Source organism: Pogoniulus pusillus, chromosome 11 (assembly GCF_015220805.1).
Source record: "Pogoniulus pusillus isolate bPogPus1 chromosome 11, bPogPus1.pri, whole genome shotgun sequence".
NCBI lineage: Eukaryota > Metazoa > Chordata > Aves > Piciformes > Lybiidae > Pogoniulus > Pogoniulus pusillus.
Genome location: NC_087274.1, coordinates 11,090,862 through 11,111,071, shown reverse-complemented (window position 1 = coordinate 11,111,071; position 20,210 = coordinate 11,090,862). Strand labels below are relative to the sequence as shown.

The 20,210-nt window shown below is 41.8% G+C and overlaps 1 protein-coding gene across 3 annotated transcripts in view; it reads right to left on the bottom strand.

Moving 5' to 3' along the window:
- GRB2 (growth factor receptor bound protein 2) overlaps positions 1-20,210 on the bottom strand; it is a 54,682-nt gene that overhangs the window by 14,247 nt on the left and 20,225 nt on the right. The window lies entirely within an intron of this gene.

Here is a 20,210-nt window from a genome sequence, read left to right as displayed (position 1 = left end):
CTGTCACAGGCTGTGAGGTAAAAGTTTGCACATGGAGAGTCGACTCCCATCAGCTGATGTCTGCTACATTGCCTGAAAGCAGGAAAACGATGCCCATCTCTCACAAGCACTGTCCTGAGGCAGTCCTGAAGCACTGTAATGCAGCACTCTGCAGGAACATTCAACCCCACAGTGTGGGTAAAATGACACCCGCAGGCAGCTCCGAGCAGGGAAGATGGAGATTTAAAACAGGTATGTAAAAAAAAAAAGTGCATTCACAGAGATTAGGGAGACAGAGGGCACAGGCTGACGCCCAGATCTACAACTCAAGTCATGTAGAGACACTGGCACAGAGCTTGAAGGGGCAGGAATTTTGGTTGTTATGTAGCTCAGCCACCACCACTGGAGTCATTTACAATACAATGGAACACAAAGATGAGTCATTTGATGTGATTTCTAATACAGCAAATCTATGCCACAGCCTGCATCCCTTTATCAAAGCCAACACAGATCAAGCCTTTGATAGGATTGTGCGCTACAAATTCCTTTCATTACCATCAGAGACCAGGTAAGGGATATGGCAGGTTGCTCTTCTTCCAAGAACAAAAAACGGGATAAATTGTAGTTTCATAGGAAGGCTGCTACCCTGTACTTGTGCTTGTGGCAGTTAAGTATTTAAAACGATCAGAAATTCTAATGCCCAAACGTAAATTGCTTTAATGAGTTTTATCTAGCTCTGAAGATATGCTAATAGATTTGGAGAAGCCAAATCACAGAGGGCTTGGGGTACTCATTAATGCTTGGCCAGAAGCCAAATACCAGCGAGGGAGCACTGCTGAGGCAGGCGCTAAGCTCTGTGACCAGAAGAGGGGGGATGGAGGAAGAAATAGCTCGATAAAAGGCTTGACGAGGTGAACTGCCTACACATATGCATGTACAACCTGTTCTGGGGACTTGTGCTGCAACAATGAATCCTCCTCCCTCCACCTTCAGTGGCTTTGTTTGCTCCAAGGACTTTTTCCTGCTTCACACCCAGACGGTGTCACAGTCGGTTGTCCTTTCCAGGATCATTTTAACTAGCTGTCAGGGCTCCATTCGCACCCTGGCAGACAGCCAAAGTATCCATGCCCTATACTATATACCAGAGAGCTTATACACATGCAGCCAGCCCGTAAACAGCGCTGTTTCCCCCCTTCTGCCTCTTGCAGTATGCACTCCGAGGCAGCAGCAGAGACAATTTTCTTTATGCAGCTCCACGGTCGAGTGTAGTTTCGAAAGGAGTCAGCTCCAGCACACAGCCAGCTACAACCCCGTTTTTTCTGACTGTCTTTCAGACACTCCTGGAGCTACTCCCAAGGCTTAGCCAAGCAAAAATGACTTGTACTGAAGAACCTTGAATTCAGGACAGCTTCACAGTCACGTGGCAGCACAAGGCTGGAATTTCGGTGTCTGCTATGAAGTTATGTAGCTACTATTTATTAAGACATCATAGGATGGGAGAGATCTCTGGATTTCATCTACTCTAACCCTCTGCTAACACAGGTTTGCCTAGATCAGGTTGCACAGGATCACAGCCAGGTGGGTTTGGAATCTCTCTGGGCAGCCTGCTCCAGTACCCTCAAAGTTTCTCCTTAAGTTCAAGTGAAACCTCCTGTGTTTCAGTTTGTATCCATTGCCCCTTGTCTTGTCACCAACCACCACTGAGAAGAGCCCAGACTCATCTTCTTCCCCTCCACTCTTTAGATATTGATCAGCATTGAGAAGATCCCCTCTTAGTCTGCCCTTTTCCAGGCTAAGGTGCCTCAGGTCTCAGCTTCTCCTTGTTAGAAAGATGCTCCAGTTCCCACATCACCCTCATGGCTCCCTCCAGTATTTCCCTTTTCTTCTTGAACTGGGGAGCCCAGAACTGGACATCACACTCCAAGTACAGCCTCACCACAGCAGAGTAGAAGGGGAGGAGAACCTCTCTCAACCTGCTGCCCACACTGTTTTTAATGTAGAGAAACTGCAGAACAGTCATGTAAAATTCCAGCTTTCAAAAAAGAAAAATCATCTTATGCCACTAACATCTAGTAGTGAAATACAACTAAAAAGTGAGCCTGGAACACATGTGAGGACTCTGCACTGGTGTATCTGGCTCAGACACTCATATCTTTAATTAAAGAGCTGATTTTTAAGTAATTGAACCATTTTCCTGCAAAACATTTTTAAGAAAAGCATCCAGCAAATCCATCTATCTGCTACCTCCAAGTAATTTCCAGATAATAATTAAGATTAAAATTTATCACAACCAGTGCTATGCCTCTGAGAAAAATACAGATTCCCAACTTAACCATGCTAAGATTTTCCCAGACTTAACCAAAGCCATAAAATTTACTTGAAGTACTGTAGGTATCACTGCATTTTGCTTTGAAATTTTCCCTAAGTACAAATAAATACAGATAAACCAAGCAACAAAATGAAACAAAGATTTGCTGCTCCAAACTGAGACAACCTTCAAAGTCTGCAGGGAAAAAAATAAAATAAAATGGAAACCCCACAAACATTTATCTCAACAATTGTTAAAAGCTGCTGCTCCTCGTATAGGTCAACACATAAAGCATTCCTGTGCAGCCAATCCCCTTGGCTGCTGTAGATCTAATCAACTCCATGCCAGAGTGACTCTTCCTTTCACACTGGGGCATCTGTGCCTGAGAGGAGGAAGAAGGAAGGATATTTTTAGCCACTACATTTGAACACATACTGCCATGTGATGTCCTCAGTCTGTAGTCAGGCCTGTTTTACAGTAAGAGTGGCTCGACTGCTGCCTGTCAGTTTCCTAGGTTGATAATAGATCTCTTATCAACAAAAGCCCATCTGTTCCCGTGGAAGTGGAGAAAGAGGCACTGCTGAAGAGCTCAGTTCCAAAGTTTAAGTTACAACAGCTCACAACATCAAGCACCTCCAGCCACTTTCAATTCCATCCCTAGCCAGTATTCCTAAACACAGATTTTCCATCTTTGTGGGTTGTTCACACCAGTTTTAATCCCCTTAAATCCAAACAACTTTCAGGAACACGCAGACACTGAACTGGAGCCTAAGAAGCAGATCTGGTATCTCAACTGTCAAGCTGACTCCAACATGCAAGCATGCAACTAAACATAAGGCCTCAAACATACTCATGTGCCTATGAACTTAGCAAAGCTCAGAATGAGTGAGGCTTGGAGACAAAACCCAACAAACTCCTTCAGAAAGGGCTCTGCGTTTTGGCTAAACCTCTTTGCTCTAAATAGTAAGGCTTGGGGATTCTTGTTGCACTAAACGAAACAGAAGGTAACACAACTGCTCCAGCACAACCTGCTAGCTGCCAATGTGGTTTTTCTCAAAGTTGTGCTAATGCTGCCACATAGAAAACAAAGCTCCTGACAAACTAGAGCAGGAATGAAAATTTAAGTGAAGTGGTGATTCAAAGGCAGCAATTCTGAAACTCAATTATGCCTGGAAATTACTTGTCTGAGGTTGAAATGGTCGTTGGGAGGACGTTTCTCTCACCCTCCTCTGAAGTGTTTTAACACAGCTTTTTGTTTCAGAGAAAAATGCCACCTCACCCCACCCACTTTTCAGCTGCACTAAGAGCTACAAACCCTGCAAGCAGCCACTGCTTCAAGGGAAGCTACACCTGCAGCAAGTTCAACACACTCCATAACGTGGAGCTTTCCTCCACCACAAACTTACTGCAAATGGCACTGAAGGACATCACAGAGTGGTTTGGGTTAGAAGGGACCTCCAGAGGTCATCTATTAAGCAGGGACATCCTCCACTTGATCAAGTTGCTCAGAGCCTCGTCATGCCTGCCCTTGATTATTTCCAGGGATGAGGCCTCAACTACCTCACACACTGCTGCTAAAATATTTCAGGCTTTTCCTTCCATTCAATTTATTATCACCACACATAGGAAAAGCAAAATATTCACATTGTTCAGACCAAACCCTAAAACATCAAGTTTAGACATGCTTTAAGATTGTGAATGCTTGCTCTCTAGGTGAGTATAAAAAGGTGTGAAAACACTTAACAACCCCTGAGCAAGTGCTACTGGAAACAGTGAAAGGCTGTTTCTTAAACTGCACTCAATACAATATCTAAATAATGCACAGAGACTGCAATACATCCATGTGTTATGGATACATTTCCATTTTTCATCCTCAACCCAATATTCATTATCATTGCAGAAACCCTTCTTTCACCTTTTCTAAAGAGCACAGAACACAAACTCCAAAACCATTATTTCAGGTCTTCCCACCACGACAAAGCTGCAGCATAAGGGCCTTCCATCAGCTCCTCGGGCAGGGCCTTCTGTCCTAAGCCTTATCTGAAGTGACAACTGTTAATCCACCTCAGTGCTCACACTGACAACATCTTCAGCAGGACGAGCAGCTGAAAGCAGAACCCCAGGAAAGTAACTTCTGAAGCTGTGCAAAAGTCTTTGGGTTACATGCTACTGTCTTCAGCTCTATTTTCCTCTTAAAGAAATGAAGTAATTTCCATTTCTCTTGAAGCAAACTGGTAACCTAGTCCAAAATAAAGGATAAAGCTGAAAGAAAAAGCAAAAATGTCTGTGTAAGGCACTGCACAGTCACTCTAGGATCGGAGCTTCTCTTTCCGAGCTGTAAGGAATATTGGTGCTATGGTTTCAAAGGACAATCTGCTCATCACTGGAGTAGTCCCCATCCATATAAACATTTGTAGGCAAATCCAGTATTCACCTAACCTTCAGGAAGGGCTGATGGGGAGAGGCAGCTTGGTAAGACTACAGGAGGAGGACATTACTTTTAACTAGATGAGAAAACAGTAAATTATAATTACAATTCCATGCAATATTGAACTCCAGAGAAAGAGACAGTGGTCTAGAAATCCACAGCAGCTCTGGCTGGCAAGTATAGTAAAGACTGTCCTAACAAACCAAAGTCCAAAAAGAAGGAATGTAGTCAGGATTTAGCATTCACCTTTCACATCAAAACCACTTGGATTTTTTTGGTGTGTATCTACGTAACAAAAATACACACAACTTAAAGTGTATTATAACTTAAAGTTAGCTAACAATGAAGTCTAGCCACACATACAGGACTCAGCAAAGACTAACTTACCCTCCTCTCAGGCGTTCTACTCTGGCAAAAGCTTTCAATTATGAAGAATTATTTATGCATTTAATAGGAGAAAAAAGGAGAGAAGTAAAAGAAGAGAACAATCTTGACAACTCTTTCCCTATGGCTCACCTCCTGTAGTTTTTACATGGCACAAGTGGATGGGAGAAAAAAAACCCACACCACTATTTAAAATTATATTTGTAGTGACCTCCAAAATGTCTTAATGGAGATCCTGGAAAGAGTCAAAGCTCAAGGAACTTTACCACAGTCTGAATTAAGTTTCCTCCTGTGTAGGAAGTTTCCACTAGCACAAACAAGAGGTAAAAGGACAGCAATTTCACCACTTCTGCCTACACTGAAGGATAGCGAGCCGTCAGCCTCAGTAATTACAGAATTATCTTCAATTTCGTCCTCCCACTACTACCATTTGTATAAAGGTTAAGCTCTAGCTACCACAAAGTGAGTTATTTCCATGAAGGCTAATGTAGAAAGAACAAAAAGAAAGGCAATGCACAGAGAAAATCAGTACTGGTGATTTTATAACCCAAACAAAAATAGCTTTACAGAGCTAGAAGTGGCTACAGCTCATTTTCTAATTAGGCTTCCCTCATCTAAAAGACCCCCAAGTGTTTCAGTAGCAGCAGGGACTCTCAGAAGTAAAATTTGTTTTATGTTCAGTAACTTTTATGGTGCTGAATACTAATTTTGATGGACTTCATAACACAAGGACAACTGCTCAACGTTTGGATGCTGCCTGTTTGTTCTGTCCCCTTTCAGAGCCTGATCAAAAAAAGCGGAGCGAAAAAAAGGAAAAAATATTGTTACGGCAGGCAAAGCCCCACAGCTTGGCTTGCAGACAGAGAGCAGAATGCCACAGGATTCAGAAGAAGGGTTTCTTAAAAAGAGGAAGGTGAGTGTTGTTTTTTCCCCCCAACAGAGAAGGGTTAGTTTACAGGACTACTGGCCAGGAGCAGTCGCCTTTCAGAACGAGCTGCAGCGCTCAGGATGTTATCACGGAAACAGAAGACAAAAACATCCTTCCTTAATCTCAAACCCAATCCACGTCCAATTGGGAAGCACTGAAGAGCACAGCACTTTGTCAGTGTTCTGTTAGGCACTGTGGGGGAGTTTACTCAGGTACTAGTGGGGACGATCATTTTGCAAGCTAATGAGTGCCCTTCCTCATTGAGTTTTTATTTCAAAGGCAAGCAGATCGGCACTGCTTAACTGATCTTTAAGCAGGGTCTCAAAATCAGAACCATCAATGAAGCACACAGGCTAAAAACCAAATCAAACTCTGAAGCCTAGAGAGCTCTAGACCATCCTCCCCCCTCTTATTTACTGAAGAAAGAAACTAACCTTGAACTCAGAATTAAAAATCAGCTCTGTTTGGGAAAGGCTCAAAATAAACCCCCACACCCCAAAATAACCCAGATGCACATCTGTACATAAAGAACAGAGCATACATTGCCCTAAGTATTTAAATAAACCCTCAACTTTGAGAAGAACGATTCTGAACAAGCTACTTTTAACTAGTGGGCAGAGTAACATCTCCTGGTTTCTATTCCTGTGTTTGCTGCAAACTCAGATGCTATAAAATCCAGGTCCTCTTTTAAGAGGGGCTGTTTCCAGCTATCCCCTCAAGTTTAGGGGCATGAAACACATCTGTTAACGTATGCTCCAAGTACAACCAACTACAACTTCTCTGGCCATTAATGAAATCATAATGGCTTTTGTAGGAGCTCTTGGCACAAGCTCTGATGGATGAAGGTCAAAAATCACTCTACCAGAAAATAATAATAAAAAAAGCTCTCAAGCATTCCAGTGAGTGCTTCAGAGTTGCCTCCAAGCTTCACAGTGAAACACTGCAGAAATGGCAGCAGCAGCCTTGTGGCAGGTTGCAAGTCTATCAAAATCATACATTTCTCACTTATACAAGTTCTCCTTGTGCTGACTTTGTTACAAAGCATTACCTGGTGTGTATCAAACAGAAAAACTGCAAAAGGTAATGAAGAACAAGCAGTCGTAAGGTGTGTTTGCCATTCCAGCTGTGATTGCCCTTTTAGATCTTTACAATACAAATGAGGCTGGTCATACACAGTGAAAGTGAAAAATACCCTGGGGAAATACAGATGCATGACAGTCCATAAATCAGACTAGATTCACAGCTTGTGAAATCCATTCTCGATCTGCTTTGCATAACAATTTCATTTCACTACCCTATAGTTCCTATTTCTATTTGCATGTGTCTATTTTGTCCTAACCTCTCTCACTAAAGCACTCTGCCACAGAATGTGTTGCTCACGGAAGGACACACACCTACCTCCCAGAGACAGGGACAATTCCTCTAAGAACCAAAAGCAAAATTCCTTACTAGACATCCTATGTGTTGCCTTTAAATACACTGCAGCCGTCAAGATGACTAAAACACTGACAGAGGATGAGGAAGGGCCCACATTTCACTGAAAGACAGGATATTGCAACAGTAACATCCAGCCCTTAATCATCTCAGGCTTGATACCCCAAACCACGGGAGACAATCCCCAAAACTCCTCTGTCAAGATAAGAAATGCCTAAATTAAGGCACTCATGCTCTCTATTCCAAATGGAAGACACGAACTGCTATATCTCACTGCTCAAGAAACTACAAAGTCCACTCCTTCACTTTCTCTTTTAATTGCTGCCTTTCCAAGCACATCAACTCCAGCAATTTCCATATCACTTTGAACCAGATAGGAGCAGTTATTTGTGGAATGACACCAAGCAAGTGCTCCAGGATGTGTGTTGAGGAAGACAAACTGCTTCTAACAGCTGGGCAGAGCAAACCCGCAAAGCAGGTGAGTGCAACCTCCAAAGTTGAATACTACTCAGTTCACCTGGCATCCTGCAAGAATACCATACCACAGAGGGCAACACCAGCCCGGCACTGGAAAAACTGAGCAGGAGAAGGCTTCAAGACCTTACAGTGGCCTTCCAGCATCTGAAGGGGGGCTACAGGAAGGCTGGGGAGGGACTATTTGCATGGTCTTGTAATGAGAGACAAGGGGTAATGGATTTAAACTGGAAGAGAGGAAATTCAAACTAGACATTAGGAAAGGGTTCTTTACCATGAAGATGGTGAGACACTGGAACAGGTTGTCCAGGGAGGTTGTGGATGCTCCCTCCCCGAAGGTGTTCAAGGTCAGGTTGGATGAGGCCTTAAGAGACCTCTTCTAGTGAGAGGTGTCCCTGCCGATGGCAGGGGGTTGAAACTACATCATCCTTGAGGTCCCTGCCAACCTAAGCCATTCTACAATTCCATGATTCCTAGTGGAACAACCTGGACTTTACCTTTGAGTAGCAATGTGGAGTATGTGACTAGAGAGCAGTTTTATAGCCTTGGGGACTTCAAACAACAGCCAAGGCCATACATGCACTGAGTGGAAGGATTGCATTGATTGTTTTTTTCAGTGTCACAGCCCTGCCTGTACATCTCATTGCTTGTCTTCAGAGAATGACATCACCTTTATTTCAGCCAGTTTTCCACTGTGACATATGGGGTATTTTCAGAGGAACTGATACCTAGCTACTTATTCTCCATCCTGCACTGGTGCAGTTGATTACTTCTGCCTACATGTAAGGCTGTGTTAATTCTTCTTTAACACCTTCCTGGTTTTAGAACACACTTCAAGTCAAACAGTTTTAACTGGTATCTTCAGCAGGCATAACTCCAACCCAACCAATAGTCACCACAAATACTACAAGCTTGCTCTATTTCATCATCCAGGTCATTAATGCAACATTATTGTATACAAGATTACATTGTGCAAAGATAGTCAGAGCCTGGAAGTGCAACAGTGAATGGCTGCCACCTAAGCTCAATTGTGGTTTCCTGTGGATCTTCACAATCCCTTCTATAGCAGGTTTCATCTAAATATGGTCTCCCTTATTAGAACAGGCTGGTTGTATCATTGGATCACCAAGCTTTACACCTCAGGGTGTCCTGGCAAGTTTAAGTGACTAACAATATACCTGAAGGCACATCACAGGATGTCAGATTGGAAGGGACCCCAAGGATCATCTGGTCTAACCTTTCTAGCTGACAGTGTAGTTTAAATGAGGTGGTCTAGGTCCTTGTCAAGCTGAGTCTTAAAACTGGTAAATGTAGGGGAATCCACTGCAGCTCTTGGGAGATTACTCCAAAACTGAATACATCATGAAAACAAACAGTCCTGATGTACTCTGAAAACCTGACAGCAGTTAAAGAAAGAATGGCCATGCCTTGTGCTGACAACCAGACTATCTGATGAGAAGCAATACAGACACCAGTGCTAACTAACTCACTGCAAAGCAAGCCAGGAAGAAAATACATAAAGGTTGCCCAAAAAAGCATCTACATTTCATGAAGAAATACACCAGAAACATTACAAAGCACATTAAGAAAAGCAGCCTCTGAAGAAGTTCAAAATTTCAGAAGTGCTTGATACACAGATTTTTGGTCTTAAATTAAGCAAATTAATGTGTTCTGTAGCTGCTCTGTTTTCTCAGGTGAAAATGCTGTCACAATCAGATGAGCAAATGCTTCATCATGCTTCTAAAGATTCATGGATTGGTTTAGGTTGGAAGGGACCCTAATGATCATTTAGTTGTAATCCTCCTGCCATGGGCAGGGACACTTTTCACTAGACCAGGTTGCTCAAGGTCTCATCCAACCTGGCCTTGAACACCTCCAGGGAAGGGACATCCACAACGTCCCTGGGCAACCAGGCCTGGTGTCTCACCACCCTCACTGGAAAGAATTTCTTTTTAATATCTAAGATCATGAGAAGGGGCAGATCCCTGCTGGCTATTTGCAACATTAATGGTGTGGGGGGAGAAAGGCTTTCAGTTCAACTCATGTTTACAACAAAGATAATCTTCAAATTCTTTTTTTCCTTTAAATGCATGACTTTGTTTAAAATGTTTCATTACAGTATTTATTATGCATTTGTTTCACAGTGTGGACAGGTTAACAGAGCAATGAAAGCCTTAACTCTCTTTCATCTGGTTTTAAAACCAAAAGGCTTGAGGATTCTTGCATTCAGTATCTATTGCTTAATATTTTACAGCATTGTAAACGTTACAGAATGTGAAGCAGTCTTACTCAGCTCTTTACCAGAAAGATATTATCAGGAATAATATTTGACAAATAATTATCTGCAGGACAAAGTTCCCAAATGATTTGCTCTACTGAAAACATTCACATTTCAAAAGGTTTGAAACACTTCAGTTATTCTACTACTACTGAACTTCCATAGATTTCAAGTCCTTTATTAACAGTGTTCAAAATCACAGTTGTTAAATTAGATTTTGAAAGGTGGAACACTTACTCAACTAAACAAAGAGCTAGAAGCCAAAATCCAGATGACTTAATCCTGCATCCAGGAATGAGGATGTTGGCAAGAATCCGTCAAAACAATTGCAGTGTCACTGCTAATGCTGATCTTGTAGGCATCCTGACCTCAGAATTAAGAATTTCACTACTTAACTCATACTTCTGAGCGTGAATTCCTCCCCAGCTACAAACTTTGAGGCCACCCAACCAGTTTGTAGTGGCTGGCTGTTGGCAGCAGTTCTGTTTGAGTTGGTTTCTGCAGCCTCTGCTGTGTGGCTGCACCCTCCCACTCACAGCCGTGCAGCGGTAACAGGCTCTGGTCTAGTCCAACACACTGGGGAACTGATCTGACTGCAGGACAACTCAGGGAGGTGGCATTTGTCACTTGCCTCAGTTGAATGGTTGGCTACGCAGCTAGAGCCACCCCAGCAAGCACTGGGTACAACTCTGGGACTGATGCAAGCAGCCATCAAGGAAACACCCTTCATTTCAGTTTTGGAAGACAAAACAGGTCTGCTCTACAACTCTTGCAACAAACCACCTCAAAACATACATAAGCAAGAACAAGTAGTTCCATTATTAGTTCTCCATGGATGCGTTTCAATCCCTACCCTACTGCAAGTGAAGCAAACATGCTGAAATCTCATTTTGAGAAGGAAAATTAATATTAGTTTTAAAAAGGTCCACATAGGATTTTATGAGCAATCGTTGCAAATAGTACCACTATTAATTCCACCAATTCCACATGTTTTATCTTGGCAATTAAACAGAGCAGAGGATGGGAAGAGGTGGACAAGAGTTCAAGCAGGAGCACGTGGGTAGTGCTGCAAAGGGGCAGCAAAACCCCAAGACTCAACTGACTGCAGCAGGAGGAAGGGAAATGGGGAAGGAGGAGTGAGGGACTCATCTGAGGCTTACAGAGGTTTCTGGGTCTACTGATTACAGACTTATCTGGGCAAGTAATAAAATCACTTGTTTTTTCAAGATGTATACAAATTGAAACTGGGACCCTGAATGGAAAGTTAAAGTTACCTTCAGGTCAGCCAGCCACGTTAAGGCAAGTCTCACACTGATGCCAGCAATAGACATCTAAAGGTTTTAGCAGCACAGACAGAAACAACACAGGCTTTGTGCATGAAGAGCTACCAGGTTCAGGGACACTTAAAAGAAATACTGGTGAGCTGATCAAGACTTCTTTTCTGCTTCATACTTCTCAGCACTGACAGCTGTTGGTCCTTCAGACACATTTAATTCTTTACAGATGACATCACTGACATGCAGAGCAGAAGTCATCCCCTCCATCCAACTACTCGTTGCGAAACTGTACACATGAGAAAGATCAGGGCTTGACGACTAGAAGTTTAAAAACTGCATGCTAATATCAACACAAAACTCAAACCTTTTACACTGAGCAAAAGTTAACTGCAATATCCTTTCTGCAACGATCAGTATTTACTGCGAGCAATCGATCTTTACTAATTCCTTGCACACCTAAGACACGCATGTACCAGTCCCCACAGCACACTGCAATTTGCATTTAAAAGTACAGAAGAAGGAAAGTCCAGGTTCTGCTGCCCCAGATGCCATTACCAGTCACTTTAGAGCCCAGCTGCACTTTGCCCATCGAAGCTGAAGTTGCCATTTCCTGTTAGCACCCTAAGTGGTGCCTTAGTGATCTAAGAATAGTGTTAATCACCAGCTCTCTGCACTGCATTTCTCCCAGCTTCGAAATACCTCTAACACTCCCCATCCACGCAGTTCAATCTCCTACTGAGAAAGCAAAGTAAATGAGACTCCAACCCTATTTTGAGATGAAAAATTAAGATTACTTTTAAAAAGGTCCACATAGGATTTTAAGAGCCATCATTGCAAAGCAGCATCAGTTCTGTAGATCAGGAGGATCCTTACACAAGCAATTCCAGTCCACATGAAGTCCACTAGTAGTGTTAGGACAGGCCACAGCAGTTGTACCTATGTCCTTAGGAGAAGATCCCTTACCTCTGGTCATAAAATTTACCAGGCATACTGATGAAGAATAAAATGGTCTAAGTGTTTATGGGACGGAAGACACAAATCATTAGTAAGTAAATTTCACATACTGGCAAGTGGGAAAGCCTAACCAGTGATAACTTGATCAGAAAACAGAATTTCAAACACTGTATAAAGCTCCTCTCCCATCATGTCATGAAAAAACAAGCCTCCATTTTTAATGTTATGTGAATCTTTCAGGTGTAAGACTTAACTGCTCTTTTCTCAGAGCAACGGATACCACAAACTGAAGACCTGCCTCATCAATGCAGAGCTTCCAAAACTCTGTCTGCTTATGCAGGAATCATGGCTCATGTTCACAAAGACAATCCATTACTCTTGACTGTAATCTGTCCTCTGCTCTGTCCGCAGTGGAGCTCTGGGGAGGAAAATGAAAAGTTCTGCATTGCTATAGAAAGGATTTGCTGCACTTATCTGAATTATCCTCCTCTTACAATAAAGATATGACTCATATCAAGTATCGAAGTCACTGAATCCTCAGCATCTTTTATTTTTCCTTCCACCCTTTACAGCTCCTCACAGAAGTTATTACTGAGGGAGTGTCACAGCAGCAGCCCTTACATCATCATCTATTCCCCCTTCCTCCTCCGCTACCCCAAATGGAACAGGCATGCTATCACTAAGCCAGCTCATGCAATTCTTTATTCTTTGCAATTTCCTACCTCTCGTTTGAAAAACAAATACTTCACTGTTATCTAAAAATGTATTAAAACTTTGCCAGCAGCTCAGCACTTGAAGCAAAACAACCATCACCACCCAGTGCGAATGCACAATAGAAGCAGTGGTTTTGGTAAGGCAGAATTTTAAGGAGTTCTTGAGAGCAGCAAGAAAAATAACTGAAGTTATTGGACAACAAGAAAAGGGCTGCTCTATAATCACCAAGAGAACGCTGCTCTGCCATCATGAGACTCAGCCAAATGTATAGCCTGAAGGGAGGAATGAAGGCTCCAGTCTGACAGCAGCAAAAGCCTTCAGCCGCAGTGCCAGCTTAGGGTATGCTGATCCAGTTCCCATGCCAAAGCTGGTCTCTCCCCAGTGCAGCCAGCACAACTACTTTAAACCAAGTCGAAGACAACCTCAGCTTAAAAACAAAACAAAACAAAACCCAACCCCAAACCCCTCTCACTACTGGCTCTCTTCCCATACCAGTTCACAGTGCAACTCTACAAATGCCTGTACTGCCACAAGTACCAGTGACACACAAAACCCAATATCCTGTTTGCAAAGCAAGACATGTCCCCAAGGCACCCATTCCACAAGTGAAGTTTGTGACAGAGCTAAGCCAAGTTTTTCCCAGTACTTTATTTCCTCCAGCCATTCATTCTCACCTCTGCTCACTCCATCCCCACCCTGTGCTGGACCAAGTGTTTGGGAAGTTAGTTAAAACTGAGCAACAGGGTAAAGAAAAAAAACATCATTTGGAGGGGCTCCCTTTTTGCCAACCTGCTTAGTCCCAAAGGAGAAAATTCACGTAAGTGACCAAGCTATCAGAGGAATTAGCAGCTAGAGGAAAAGTTCAAGTGGTCCCTGTACTATGAAACAATGCAGCCTAATTAAGAGTTACACACTCAATGTACTCTAGACAGTTGAGGCAACAACTTTAGTGGTGTTCCTGTATTATGTGCTTCTCTCCAAGCCACCCCAGATGTTGTAACAACACAAACCATTCTACAGAAGATGCCACACAGGAGGAACTTGCTTCCTTTTATTTCTTTCTGATGTACTAACATCTTTTTTCTCCCCTTCCCTTCCAATCGTCTTCCCTGTCCTCCAAACGCAGCTTCAGGACGAGAACTGGAAAAGAATGTGTTTAAAGGTGACCAGCAGAACAGCCACAGCAACATTCTAATTCTAAAAGATTTCCCCGAGGTAGCTAATCTAGAATTCCATCAGTTCAGTACAATAAGATCTCTAATACCCAATGAATCTGTTTGAAGAGGAGTTACAATAAAACACAAATCTCTTAAATACAGAGAATTATATTTGCTTTTTAATTCCCACAACCAGCAGCTGTCGTTTTGCTTTCTTCTCCTTTACAGGCCTGAAGAAGCAATAATGCTTGTTTCTTAACTGGTGCCTGAAACCCTGCAGAAAGGCCAGAGCTTCCTCCAGAAGTTTAAGAAAAAGACTTCTTGTAATCCTCAAAGTCTACCTGACAACGTTTGCATGAGTGGTCCAGCAAAACGTATTAGCCCAGTGCAAAGAGTCCCTTTCTTCATCGTGGACTGGGAAGTTAACCCTTTGCAATCAATTAAATCAAGTGACCTGCCAGTAACAGCAGAGCTCTGCTGTAGACATTAAAATGATACCATGCTCCAATTCACTTGCCCCTTCTTTATTTATGTGCTCGTTTAAGAACTTAACCTAGGACAGTTTAAAACCCTCAGCTACATATTTTCCAACATCTTGCACTAACTTCTGTGCACTCATAATGAGATCAGGAGATATTCCATTAAGTTTTCCATTTTTGCATGTCAAACATGGAGACAAAACTCTGGAAAATTCCCTTTTCAGAAAAGCTAGGGGAAAAAAATACAAGGTCTGACCTATCATAAACTAAGTATCTTCAGAAAGTACTCTTAGATTACCCAAAGTATAAAAGCTGGAAACAGAATCCTTCATAACCATTCTTTATTTGTTATCATCTATACAGGAGGAATTATCACCAGTGGTAGCTCAAAGAGTTTCTCTCCTCATCATTTTAGACACACTATTTTGACAAAAAAAAAACCCACAAAAAACAAAGTGTATTATTAGCAAGTCAGAAAGTCTTTAAGGGCTTATTTCAGGATGATATAAACATTACTCAGGATATAACCTCAACTACCTTTTCACTAATTTTTCTGTTAGCTGTTGAAGAAAGGGTTAAACCCAGGACATTTTCAAACCTAGAGACTAAGTGTAATGAGATCAGAATAATAAGATTACCATAATCTGCCTCACACACATAGCTAGGATCAGCCCTAATCTCTTCATTTTGAGACAGATGGAAAAAAGTATGAAATCAGAGATAACAGGAGGCCAATTTCCTAGAATAGGCAGCTTTTCAAGGTTTCCCATAGCTGTAAGTCAATATTTTGCTAGATTTGTACCTATTTAACAAATTCTAATAGAATATATTGGAAGGGAGAATCAGGTATCTCCAATTCTCTACTACATAAAGAACAACAAAAGTAACACAATCAATGCAATTTTAATATGCTGCAGAATATTAAAGGCTAACTGATTTACTGAGACTCTAGCCAGTACCACTCCCAGATGCTGTGAGCAAAGAGCCAATCGTGTGAAAAACAAAGATCTCGAAGTGCACAGGACTAGGGACTGCTTATTGATTTTTACTCTAAGGTGGACAAACACCCTTAAAATAACAATTTGCATCTGTGACCAGTTTGACAGAAAGCAGCTGCAGGAAGGGGCAGTTTTAACCTTGGTTTAAGATAGTATATTACAGAGGTGCAGTATGAAATGACTCTTCTGTTCTACAGGATATGAATATTGGGGGTAGGAAGAGAGGGGAAGCATGAAATAGCTTCAGATATACCAGATAGCTGAGAATCATTATGGTGGCCACTATCCAGCTTCCTCAATGGAACCTGGCCAAGAATTGGCAATAGGGAAACTTAAGAGACAAGAAAGAAGATCATGCTGTATTTTAGCACTAAACAGAATCTGGAAGATGCCTTGCAATTAAGTAACACCATTAAGGGAAACAGAGGTAAGCAAGAAATCATCCGAGGAGTTAAAAACAGACTGGTGGGTGTAAGATAAATGGAAAGTTACTTTTCCAAGCAGCTAACAGAGTCTAACTCTTTCTAGAAAGAAAAGCTCTACCCTGTAGCTCAGCAAAAGTCTCAGCCTCTCCAAATCATAGCCTGGAACATGAGACCTTTGAGGTTGGATGTGAAGTTTAGCAGCACTGTCACCTAGTTATGCAAAGACCTGAGAAAAGGAAAAAAAAAACCCAAACCACCGCAAGATCCAATCTCTTCCCAAGCAGGCTCACCTGTCAGCTCAGGCTAATTACTCTGACATCTCTTACAGTACGTTAGCAGTTTGTGTACATCTGCTCTTAGCCAGTAATTTTACAACATGTCCTGATTCAGCCCACAAAAAGCCTGTTCACATTCCTGCAGCCCTCATGACTTCGTATCATAATGTATAGACACAGCCACAATTATTCGTCTGTTATCTGCACAAAGCCCTTTCTACCTCACTCCTCTTTGTACACAGACATAATTTGCTGTCTTACCTCTTATCTGTGCATCTGAACTCTAAAATTTAACTCTCTTTTGCGGGAAGACATTGAGACCTGCTAAAAGCATTTAGCACTCATTTCATTTGGGGATGGTTCACTCAGGAAAGCTAGAAGAGATCTAATGATCAGATCAGTTCCGCAGGGCTGGTCAGACAATCCTGGTCGCATAAAAGAAAAGCAAAACCAACAGCTTCTCAACTTCAGCCTCCTGGCAGAGCTGAGATTTTGTTCCCTATCAGAATCTTAATCCAAGTGAATGTAAACCACCCCTTGCTTAAAACAAGACACCTTGCTAACTAGATTAGAAATTCATCTCTAAGCCAGCATTGACTAAAATGAAACTAACCTTTCCCTGAACAAATCGAGGCAGTTTCAGGGCACACAGCTAAAAATATTTTTGCTCAGCATGACCTAAGAGCTCAATTTTCCACACTGTAAACCCCAGCACTTAGAAGGTACCTAAAATACTAATTTATCACTAAGAAACTGCAACTGTATTCATCAGAGATTTGTCTGTTGCAGAGGGATGGTTTTAATTGGCACATTTTTGATGGATGTAGTTTATTTAACCTGTTTTTCCTGACTCATGTCTAGCAGCATGGAGAAGAAATGTGTAGGTACTTGGTCTGGATGATCTTTGGAGTGAGAATATTTAAGAGAGACAGATTCTTGTCGTCCAGCAAGTGCAAGGCTGCTCAGACTTCCTCTCTAGGGAGACATGCACACACAAAAGGAAGATACTTGCAAATGGCTTATGATCAGAATGCTGAGCATTGTCTGACTCATTCTTGTCACACTTGCATCATGAAAAGCACACCCAGAGATCTTGCAAACCTCTCTGAGAGCCCAGGTGTACATATCACACCAGACAAACTGAAGACAGCTTCCACAATCTGCTCTAGAACATTGTACCCACTAAAAAACTTTACATAGGATGTCTCCAGTCTCATAAAGCAGAACCAAAGAAGAAATGAGATGCAGCTTTACAGTATGTGACATGACCAGCAGTGATTATCCTGCCCACTCAACACTGAATGAGAGAGAAAGAGGTTAAGAAAGAGGTCCTTTAATGGGAAAAGATTCCAGGAGACTTGCTTTTAAAGACCTGAGATGGCAGAATTGCCACTTTCTTGCACTCATGTTTCATGGGATGGGCACAGCTCACAGTGCAGGTCCCAGCAGCCATCAGCCATACTTCAAAAAAAACAAACAAGAAAACACTCAATAAAAAAACCCAATCTGGTTGGTTTTAAATACCCCAAACAATCAGGACTATGCTGTTGCACTAATAACCTGAAGTTCAAAATGCTCATTCCTTCAGACTTTTCAAGCAACGACTGGAGGTTGTTAGGAGATGCAGCAGAGCTTTCACCAAGAGGCTTTTGTCATTTCCACCTAGTCAGGTTGTACTAAGAGAAAAAGATTTTAAGTAACAGATGTACTGGAAGACCCTTGTTAGCCAAAGACATCAATTACACTGCAGATTCAAACTTGTGAGCATGCAAGAAGGAAACCTGAGTTAAAAAACAAAACAGTCAACAGGAAAATTACTTTGGAATAATAAAAAAAGTATTTCAGGGGATTTTGCAGCTAAGTAACCTTTGCAAAAATACATCTAATCACAATTTTGCTTCACAGGTTGCTTTGAGAAATGTTTCTGCCAATTTCAGAGGCCAGTAAACCCAAGCTGAACCATATGGTTATTCCCAGTTACCTTTCTTAATCTACAAAGCACCCCAAACAACCTGTTTCAGATAGAAACTCTTCATTTCTTTTCCATGTTTCCTTAGGTCTTGGGGCAGAAGGGACACAACCTGTACCTCGGTACTCTCAGTCATTCATGAGGAAGATCTAGGCAACACGCTGACTCAGGATCAATGCTAGCTTTCACACAATCGCCAACACTACAAAAGCCTCTTCAGTGCATTCCCAGCGACTCGTGCCTTTATCAGATGTGAACCTCAACAGGCCCAAAGCACTAAGCTTTACAAAAACAGAGCAGGGCTGTTGTACTAACATCTCATGGTGATCTTTAATTCGTGCAAATTTGAAATTTAAGAAGAAATGTATGATTGTGTTCAGTTTGCTACAGAATAATGAACTATTATATCCCAGCAATCTTTTAATGACATTAAAGTTTAGCCCATTTTTGTGTCACTTAAGAGTGTTGATTCACTCCAATGCTAATTTTGCTTTCTTCTCCAAACTCATAAATAGATTATGGTTCAATGTTTGAAGAAACAACAGTACATAGGACGAAACACCCACAGCTCTGGACTCATACAGTTGGAATAATACAATGGCCTCAGTTTAACCATGAAAAATCCAACAATTTCTGGCTAAACAGGAAAGATCAGCCTCTCAGAAAGAAAATAAAAAGAACACTCCATCAGAGGCTGTAAAAATATGCACTCCTCAATAGACTCAAAAAAGAGCATGTTTTGGTAGCTAATGATAGACTGAGGAGCTGCAGAGAAGGAGTCTGAACCATCAACAACAAACCAACAGTTGAAGAACAAATAAGGACCATTTCTTATAAACAAACTATCAGAAATAAATGGCCTACATCTACCCCCAAATAAAGCCCCAGATGGACTGCCAGAAGCCACTGTGAACGGCAAAAAGGTGGAAAGATACCAATAACCTCCCCTCTGGAAAAAGGGGAAGGAAATATGACCAACACACAGTAGAGACCACATGCATGAGAGAGCTGCCCGATGGTCTGAACAGATCCAACCCAGTGCCAAAACTGTATTCCTGCTCTGACTTAAACTGGAAAGTGCAAGGTCTAAGAACTCCAGAGCAGGTTTAACTTGCATTCTACTGCTGAAAAAGGCCAAACCAACAGTTGTGGGGGCTTACTGAAAGTCAACTTCTGTATAATGCACTGGAGGGGAAGGGAGAGGGGAAAATGAGTAGCATAAAACCAGAAGTGACATCTGCATGTCTAAGTGATGCTGTACAAAAATTCCCCTTATGTTATGAAGTTCCTCTTTCACTTCAGAGCTAATAGCATTGCATTATTTCATGTTCAATCCTCTCCATAAAAGGAAAGTAAAAAATTTAAATAGAATTTGCTCACAAGAGTTTAGAGTAGGAGAACTTTGCATATTTAAGAGACTACCTACAATATCTCAGAAGAACAGAGAAACAGAAAACTGAGAAATACTGACACTTTATTCTTTTTTAATGTGCCATACTATTAGAAACATCAGTAATCTCTACAAGAAAAAAAGGTCTATTGCTACTTTTCTGGCTCATGGGGAAAAAAATATGAAAAAAAAATCAAAGAGTCTTCCTACATGAATAATGCAGAAATGCAGATACTGAACGCCAAAAGCAGTAACTTCCTCCAGAACCCTAAAGTCAAGACAGCTGAGGCACCAAATTCTTTATGGAAAAGATCAGAGATAACTAAAACCATCTCCTAATTAGTGTCTCAAATTAGAAG